The 9,361-nt window shown below is 40.9% G+C and overlaps 1 pseudogene; it reads left to right on the forward strand.

Moving 5' to 3' along the window:
* The first annotated feature begins 442 nt into the window (after positions 1-442).
* LOC136794746 (zinc finger protein 211-like) lies at positions 443-7,141 on the forward strand (annotated as a pseudogene).
* Positions 7,142-9,361: the final 2,220 nt, after the last annotated feature.

The following is a 9,361-nucleotide window of genomic DNA, read 5'->3' on the forward strand; positions in this document are numbered from 1 at the left end:
AAAAGAGAAAAATAAGGACATTATCTAGGCAAAAGGAATATTTCACATAGGTGATATAATAATTATAAATATGTACATGCAAAACTTCAGCTCCAAACTATGCAAGGTAAGCACTGACAAAATTGAGGGAAGAAATAGACGTTTTCACAATTAGAGCAAAAGATTTCAATACCCCATATTCAACAATATGGAGAACAACAAGAGAGACGATCAATAAGAAATGGAAAACTTGAATAGCACTTTCAAACAAATAGACCTAAAAGACATATACAGAGCAAACTACCCTGAAAACACAGAATAAACTTTTATTCAAGTACACATTGAACATTTTGTATGATATACTATATGTTAGCTTACAAAAAGAACAAAAAAAGTGAAGACAGCCTATGTGAACTACAGGAAGCCATTATGAGAAATAATCTATGCATAACTGTGGTCCAAGATGGATGAAAGTAAGAAATGGGAATAAAGTATATTTAATGTAATAATGGCTGAGAACTTTCCATTTCTGCAGAGAGATCTGGATATTGAAGTTCAGGAAGCTCATAAGTCCCCAGTCAGATTCAATCCAGAAAGATCTTCTCCAACATGCATTGTGATAAAACTGACTAAAATTGAAGGCAAAGAAAGAATTTTAAAGGAAAGAACAAGAAAAAAGCATCACATGCAGTGGAACCTCTCCCCCCACCCCCATAAGACTATCAACATATATCTCAGGAGAAACTTTGCAGGCTATGGGACAGTGGGATGATATATTCAATGTACTAAAAGAAAAGAAAAGTTAACCAAAAATAGTTTACCTGAAAATTGTCCTTCAGAAATGGAGAGATAAAGACTCTTAGACAAAGAAGATCTAAGGGAATACATCACTGCTAGACCTACTTTACCTAAATTGCTGAAGGGAGCTCTTCAAACTAAAAGGAAAAGACACTAGGAACATTAAAATATAAAAATACAAAGCACATTGGTAAGGCTAGTGTATAGTGAAATCAGAATACTCCAGTGCAATACTGTAATATGATGGTCTGTTAAACATTTGTTTCATACAAAGGTTAAAGGACAGAAGCATTGAAAACAACTATACTCACAATAATTTGTTAATGGATAAACAATATAAAAATATGTAAAATTTGACATCAAATCTTAAACTGTTTGGGGGAAGAAGTATGTGAATGGTTAGGTGGTTCTCAGCTTAAAATAGACTGTTATATCTATAAGGCATTCATGTTTTATCAGCTTCATGGTAGATAGACAAGAGAAAAAGGGAAGGAAAACAAATGCAACACTAAAGGAAATCATGAATCCACAAAAGAAGACATCAAGAGACAAAGAAAGGAACAAGAAGTCTGCAAAACAGCTGGGAAAAAAATGACAGGTTGGCATTAGTATGTTGTTCCATATCAATAAATCCTCTAAATATAAATAGATTAAATTTTCCCATTAAAGGACATAGATGATGGAATGATTTTTTTTTTTTTTTGAGGTACGCTGTCCTCTCACTGTTGTGGCCTCTCCCATTGAGGAGCACAGGCTCTGGACGCGCAGGTTCAGCAGCCATGGCTCACGGGCCTAGCCACTCCGTGGCATGTGGGATCTTCCCAGACTGGGGCATGAACCCATGTCCCCTGCATTGGCAGGCGGACTCTCAACCACTGTGCCACCAGGGAAGCCCTGAATGAATTTTTTTAACAAACTATTCTACCTAAAACGGTTTTTTCAGCTTTCATGAAAGTTAAAAATGAGGGAATGGAAAAATATATTCTGTAAAAATGAAAACCAAAAGTGAGCAGGGGTAGTTATACTTACAGCAGACAAAATAGACTTTAAGCACAAAAATGTAACATGATACAAAGAAAGTCATTACATAATGTTGAAGGGTCAATTCAGCAAGAGGATTTAACAATTGTAAATTTTATGCAGCTGACATCAGAGCACCCAAATATATTAAACCAGTACTAACCCTGGTGGTCCCGTGGTTAAGAATCTGCCTTCCCAAGCAGGGGACATGGGTTCAATCTCTGGATGGGGAACTAAGATCACACAAGCCATGGGGCAAATAAGCCCACGTGCCACAACTACTGAGTCTATGCACTCTGGAGCTAGCACGCTGCAATGAAGAGCCCACATGCTGCAACTAAGACCTGACACAGCCAAATAATAAATTTTTTTTAAAAAAGAGGACTTCCCTGGTGGATCAGTGTTTAGGAATCTGCCTGCCAATGCAGGGGACATGGGTTCGAGCCCTGGTCCAGGAAGATCCCACATGCCGCAGAGCAACTAAGCCTGTGTACCACAACTACTGAGCCTGTGCTCTAGAGCCCACGAGCCACAACTACTGAGCCAATGTGCCACAACTACTGAAGCCCGTGTGCCTAGAGCCCATGCTCTGCAACAAGAGAAGTCCATGCACCGCAATGATGAGTAGTCCCTGCTCTCCGCAACTAGAGAAAGCCCACATGCAGCAATGAAGACCCAATGCAGCCAAAAATAAATAAATTTATTTTTTTAAAAAAAGAAAAAAATAAGGAAAATGGACAAAACTTTAGCTAAACTGGGGTGGGGGGAGAGGGATTCAAATAAATAAAATCAGAATTAAAATCAGACTTTATAACTGATACCACAGAAATACAAAGGATTATAAGAGATACTATAGGACATTACATGCCAATAAATAACCTAGAAGAAATGCATAAATTCCTAGAAATCTACAATGTACCAAGACTGAATCAGGATGAAACAGAAAATATGACCAGATCATTACTGAGTAAGGAGAATGAATCACTATTCAAAAACTCCCAGGGCTTCCCTGGTGGTGCAGTGGTTGAGAATCTGCCTGCTAATGCAGGGAACATGGGTTTGAGCCCTGGTCTGGGAGGATCCCACATGCCGCGGAACAACTAGGCCCGTGAGCCACAACTACTGAGCCTGCGTGTCTGGAGCCTGTGCTCTGCAACAAGAGAGGCCGTGATAGTAAGAGGCCTGCACACCATGATGAAGAGTGGCCCCTGCTTGCCACAACTAGAGAAAGCCCTCACACAGAAACGAAGTCCCAACACAGCATAAATAAATTAATGAATTAATAAACTCCTACCCCCAAACATCTTAAAAAAAAAAAACAAACTCCCAACAAGAAAAGCCCAGAACCAGATGGCTTTCCAGATGAATTCTACCAAACATTTAAAGAAGAATTCGTGCCAATATTTCTAAATTCTTTCAAAATACCGAAGAGAGAAAACACCACCAATCTCATTTTTTTGAGGTCAGAATTATCCTGCTTCCAAAGCCTGATGAAGACATGACCAGAAAGGAAAAAGCCACAGACCAATATTCCTGATGAATATAGATGTCAATCCTCAAGAAAATAATAGCAATCCAAAATCGGTCACACAATGAAACATCACACACGCTGATAAAGTGGGATTTATCCCTGGGATGCAAGGATGGTACAAAATATGCACATCAATAAATGTGATACACCACTTTAATTAATTGAAAGTTAAAAACCATATGATCATCTCAATAGATGCAGAAAAAGCTTCTGACAAAATTCAACACACATGTATGATAAAACTCTCCAGAAAGTGGGCATAGAGGGAAACTACCTCAACATAATAAAGGCCATATACGACAAACGCACAGTTAACATCATACTCAACAGTGAAAAGCTGAAAGCGTTTCCTCTAAGATCAGGAACAAGACAAGGATGTCCACTCTTACCACTTTTATTCAACATAGATTTGGAAGTCCTAGCCATGGTAATCACAGAAGAAAAAGAAATAAATGGAATCCAAATTGGAAATGAAAAAGTAAGACTGTCACTGTTTGCAGATGACATGGTACTATACATAGAAGATCCTAAAGGTGATACCAGGAAACTACTAGGGCTCTCCAATGAATTAGGTAAAGTTGCAGGATACACAATTAATATACAGAAAACTCTTGCATTTCTATACACTCACAATGAGAGATCAGAAAAATAACTTAAGGAAACAACCCCATTTATCATTGCAACGAAAAGAATAAACCTACCTAGGAATAAACCTACCTAAGGAGGCAAAAGACCTGGGCTCCAAAAACTATAAGATGCTGATGAAAGAAATCGAAGATGATACAAACAGATTGAAAGATACACCATGTTCTTGGATAGGAAGAATCAATATTGTCAAAATGACTATACTACCTAAAGCAATCTACAGATTCAATGCAATCCTTATCAAATTATCAATGGCATTTTCACAGAACAAGAAAAAAATATTTTTAAATTTGCATAGAAACACAAAAGACCCTGAATAGCCAAAGCAATCTTGAGAAAGAAAAATGGAGCTGGAGGAATCAGGCTCCTTGACGTCAGACTATACTGCAAAGCTACAGTCATGAAAACAGTACCATTACTGGCAACAAAACAAAAATATAGATCAATGGAACAGGATAGAAAGCCCAGAAATAAACCCACACAACTATGGTCAATTAATCTACAACAAAGAAGGCAAGACTATACAATGGAGAAAAGACAGTCTCTTCAATAAATGGTGTTGGGAAAACTGGACAGCTACCTGTACAAGAATGAAACTAGAACATTCTCTAACACCATAGACAAAAGTAAATTCAAAATGGATTAAAGACCTAAATGTAAGGCTGGATACTATAAAACTCTTAGAAGAAAACATTGGCAGAACTTTCTTTGGTGTAAATTGCATTAATAGCTTTTTGGATCCACCTCCTAGAGTAATGAAAAGAAAAACAAAAATAAATAAGTGGGGGTAAACTTGGATCTGTTCACTGGTGGAACATTAGGCCGGCCTGAGGTTTGACGTTCAGCAGAACCACTTTTGGAGCCTGCACTGGGCCCTGTGACCTTTGAGGATGTGGCTGTATACTTTTCCCAGGAGGAATGGAGGCTTCTTGATGAGACCCAGAGACACCTGTATCACGATGTGATGCTGGAGACCTTTGCACTTGTTGCATCATTGGGACTTCCATCTTTTAGGTGCCATGTTGTTGTCCAACTGGAGCTGGGAGGAGAACCCTGGGTACATGATAGAGTGGCCATGAATCCAGGCACAGCAAGAGGGGCTCAGAGTGGGCCTGGCCCTGGTGATGGGCATCAGGGCCAAGGATGTGATATCATGGTTGGATTCAAATCAGATCGGGAACATGTCCCATGCCTAACACTGTTTTGGTGGCAAGGCCAGTGACTGTGTACCTCATTTCTATTTTTCCTCATTTCTATTATTCCTCCATTCTTGATACTTCACTCTTTCTGTCATTTCTACTCTGACTTCCAACCCAGGATTATTCTTCACCTCTCTGTCTTCCACTCCTTCTTGGTCCTCTCTCTCCTCACTCTGCTGTGGTCTTCAATATTGGCCTATACTTAATGTGTCATGAGGTCTGCACCTATCCTTAAAATAGTCCTTGAACACAGGCTACTCAGTGAAAATCAGATTTCAGATTTTCCTGGGCCTGAAGACACCTTTCCACACAACACACGTGTCACCATCAGCCAAGGCCCTGGTGAAAACCATTCCTGGAGGAAAGAGCTGTGGACCTCTTGCTTCTCTGTGTGCTCCATCACACCCTTGTGTCTTTTGTCTGAGTGTTGGCATGAAGCAGAGGACAAGGAGACACCTTCTGAGCAGAATGTTTCTGTAGAAGTGCCACAAATAAATACTTCAAAGGAAGACCTGTCCACCCAGAAGGCCTATCCCTATGAGAGATGTAGCCTGTACTTTAAAAGTGGTTTGCATGTAGGTGAGGACCTGGGAACAAACCCTGGCCAGAAACTGTGTGGGGTAGGTGTGAAACTGTGCCAGCACATTGCAGAGAAACTCTTCAGAAAAGATGTGGATAAGGCCTTTATGAAAAGTTGCACAGTAGATGCATCCAATAAGTCTTTCACATGCTAGGAGGCTGGGAAGGATTTCCCTGGTAGCTTGGCCTTCTCCAGCACCAGGTCACACCACAAAAGAACACTGAGTGTGTGGAGGCCTTTCATAATGGACAAAAGCACAAGTGCAGTGAATGTGGGGAAGCCTACTGTCACAAATAGAGGCCTTGCTCAGCACCAGAGAGTCCCCACTGGAGAAAAGCCTTATCAACACAGTGAATGTGGGAAAACCTTCATCTATAAACACATTCAGCACTGGAGAGTCCCCACTGGAGAAAGGCAATATAAGTGCAGTGAATGTGGGAAAGCTTTTAACAACAAACCCACACTTGTTGGGCACCAGTGAATTCACACTGGAGAAAGGCCTTATGGGTGTTATGAATGTGGGAATTCTTTAGCCAAAGCCCCAGACTTAGTGAACATCAGAGAATTCACACTATATCATGGCCTTATAAATGAATTCAATGTGGAAAATTCTTTACCTCCAACTCCAACCTAATTAAATGCTGGCAAATTCACATGGGCACAGGGCCTTATGAGTACAGTGAATGCGGGAAATTCTTTAGCCAAAGTCCCAGTCTCATTAAACATCAGAGAATCCACACTGGTGAAAGGCCATGTGAATGTACTGAATGTGGAAAACTTTTTAGCCAAAGCTCTACTCTCATTAAGCACCAGAGATTTCACACTGGAGTAAGGCCTTATAAGTGCATTGATGTGGGAAATTTTTTAGCCAAACCTTTGGTCTCACTCAACACCAGAGAATTCACACTGGAGAACGACCATATGAGTGCACTGAATGTGGAGAATTCTTTAGCCGAAGCACCCAACTTACTCAGCACCAAAAAATTCACACCAGGGCTTCCCTGGTGGCGCAGTGGTTGAGAATCCGCCTGCCGATGCAGGAGACACGGGTTCGTGCCCTGGTCCGGGAAGATCCCACATGCCGCGGAGCAACTAAGCCCGTGAGCCATGGCCGCTAGGCCTGCGTGTCCGGAGCCTGTGCTCCGCAATGGGAGAGGCCACAACAGTGAGAGGCCCGCATACCGGAAAAAAAAAAAAAAAAAAAAAAAAAAAAATTCACACCAGAGAAAGGCTTCTTTTTTTTTTTTTTTTTTTTTTTCAGAAAGGCTTCTTGAATGCAGCAAATGTGGAAAAGCCTTCAGTCAAAGGTTGGCCTCAACTGAGCACCAGAAAGTTCACAGCCCTGATAGATTTTATGAGTGTATCAAATGTAGGAAAACTTTCAGCTGAAAGTCTAACCACATTCATCAGCAGAAAGTTCATACTGGAGAAAGGCATTCCAATGAGATGAGGAGAGAAGCAAATGAGCTATCTCCTTAGTTAAAATACATCATACCAAATAGGCTCTGTGAGGGAGTCAACAATTTGAAGTTGAAAGTCATATACCTGAACAGCTCTAGTGTGGAGATTGCCTATGAGTACTAAGTTCACACAAAGCTTTTAAGGAGTTATGCTGTACTTTCTAACCTGCTCAGGGTCCTTGGCAGACTAACGTCACTGTGAGTTTCTATGGTAGAAATCACCTTACCTCTACCAAGGGGAAGTCACCTCAGTGTGATCAGGGCATTTAGACCTTTGTACTCTCCCATCCCATGGAGGGAAGCATGAGTAGCCTGAGCACTTGGGTGTAATTCTCTCGTGTCTAACTGACTAGGACATAGACTTAACCAGCTTTGACCAAGGGGAACCAATCTGGGTTCTGCTGGTGGCTTATGGAGTTTTACCTTCTTCAGTGGCATTGTCTCATGCCATGCTCAATATGGATTTTTCTAGCTGTAAGTCTAGCTGTTTGGGAACTCTGTATGCTTCAGTGAGGACAGTATTTTTGTAGACAATGTTTTCACTCCAGTTTTGGTCTAATTTGCTTTGTTGTCCAAGGCCTCCTGGGGTAGACAACAGGGTTTTGTGTGACTAATCTTGTGACCTGGATGTCAGAGCTTTTGGAGGGTTCAGAGATCACTCTGAGATGAGGAGAATTATAAGAACTACCAGCATTTTTTTGGAGCAGCATAAGTTGATTCTCTTTCTCACATGCAATGTCACATAATGCTCCTAGGATTGGTACAGAGAAGATGTTCTCTATGTCCATCTTGAAAAGAGCCATGTGCCATAATATCCAGAACATGGTAGCCTGGTGTTGCTGAGCGTTAGATTACACACGTTAGGTGGGAACAATACTCGGTACAGAAACACTCAGGGAATTAATAGGGAGTTTAGCAAACAAGAGGGGGTGGGCCTATTCTAAAGTTGCATTCACAAATGTTCAGTGATTATGGCTTTATAGGATAAGGTTTTTGCAGAAATGCTCAGGAGATACAGAGCTATTTTTCTCCTCCTGTGGCCCCAGCCAGTGTCATACTGAATAATGTAAAGGTTTTAGGATCCCATAGCATCTCCAAATTGTCTACCTCAAGGCCACTGCCACACAGTAAAAAAAAAAAAAAAAAAAAATGAGGAAAGATAGTGGAAATTGTACAGTCCTGGCATGTGATTCTTATAATGTAGGCAAAGTTCTTGAATAACTCTAGAAACACCTTTCATTGCTCACCAGTCTTCATTGCTACTGTGACAGAGTTCCTCCCATGAGACAGGGAGAGTGATGGAGTTAATGTGTACTTGCCAGAGTTCTATTTTTCCAAAAAGGAGATTCATATTTTTATGTGAAGTCAATTTCTATTAAAACTTAATTGAGGGCTTCCCTGGTGGTGCAGTGGTTGAGAGTCCGTCTGCCGAGGCAGGGGACATGGGTTCGTGCCCCAGTCCAGGAAGATCCCACATGCCATGGAGCGGCTAGGCCCATAAGCCATGGCCGCTGAGCCTGTGCGTCTGGAGCCTGTGCTCTGCAATGGGAGAGGCCCCAACAGTGAGAGGCCCACATACCACAAAAAAAACACCAAACTTAATTGAGCTATATGGTTGGTATGCAATGAACTGAACATACTTAAAAAGTACAGTTTGGTAAATTTTAATATGTGTAAACCCACAGAACCATCATCATCATAACAAACATCCATCACTCTTGTATCTACCTTCTGACATCTCTCCCTGGGCTCCCAGGCAACTACTATTGCTTTACTTTCTTTCACATTTGATTAGTTATTTTTTCTAGAATTTTAATATCAATGAAAAGACAACCTGCAGAATGGGAGAAAATATTTGCAAATGAAGCAACCAGCAAGGGATTAACCTCCAAAATATACAAACAGCTCATGCAGCTCGATATCAAAATAACAAACCCAATCAAACAATGGGCAGAAGATCTAAATAAACATTTCTCCAAAGAAGACATACAGATGGCCAAAAAGCACATGAAAAGATGCTCAACATTACTAAATATTAGAGAAATGCAACTCAAAACTACAATGAGGTATCACTGCGCACAGGTCAGAATGGTCATCATCAAAAAGTCTGCAAACAATAAATGCTGGGGGACTTCCCTGGTGGCACAGT

The sequence above is a fragment of the Kogia breviceps genome, chromosome 8, assembly GCF_026419965.1.
Source record: "Kogia breviceps isolate mKogBre1 chromosome 8, mKogBre1 haplotype 1, whole genome shotgun sequence".
Lineage (NCBI taxonomy): Eukaryota > Metazoa > Chordata > Mammalia > Artiodactyla > Physeteridae > Kogia > Kogia breviceps.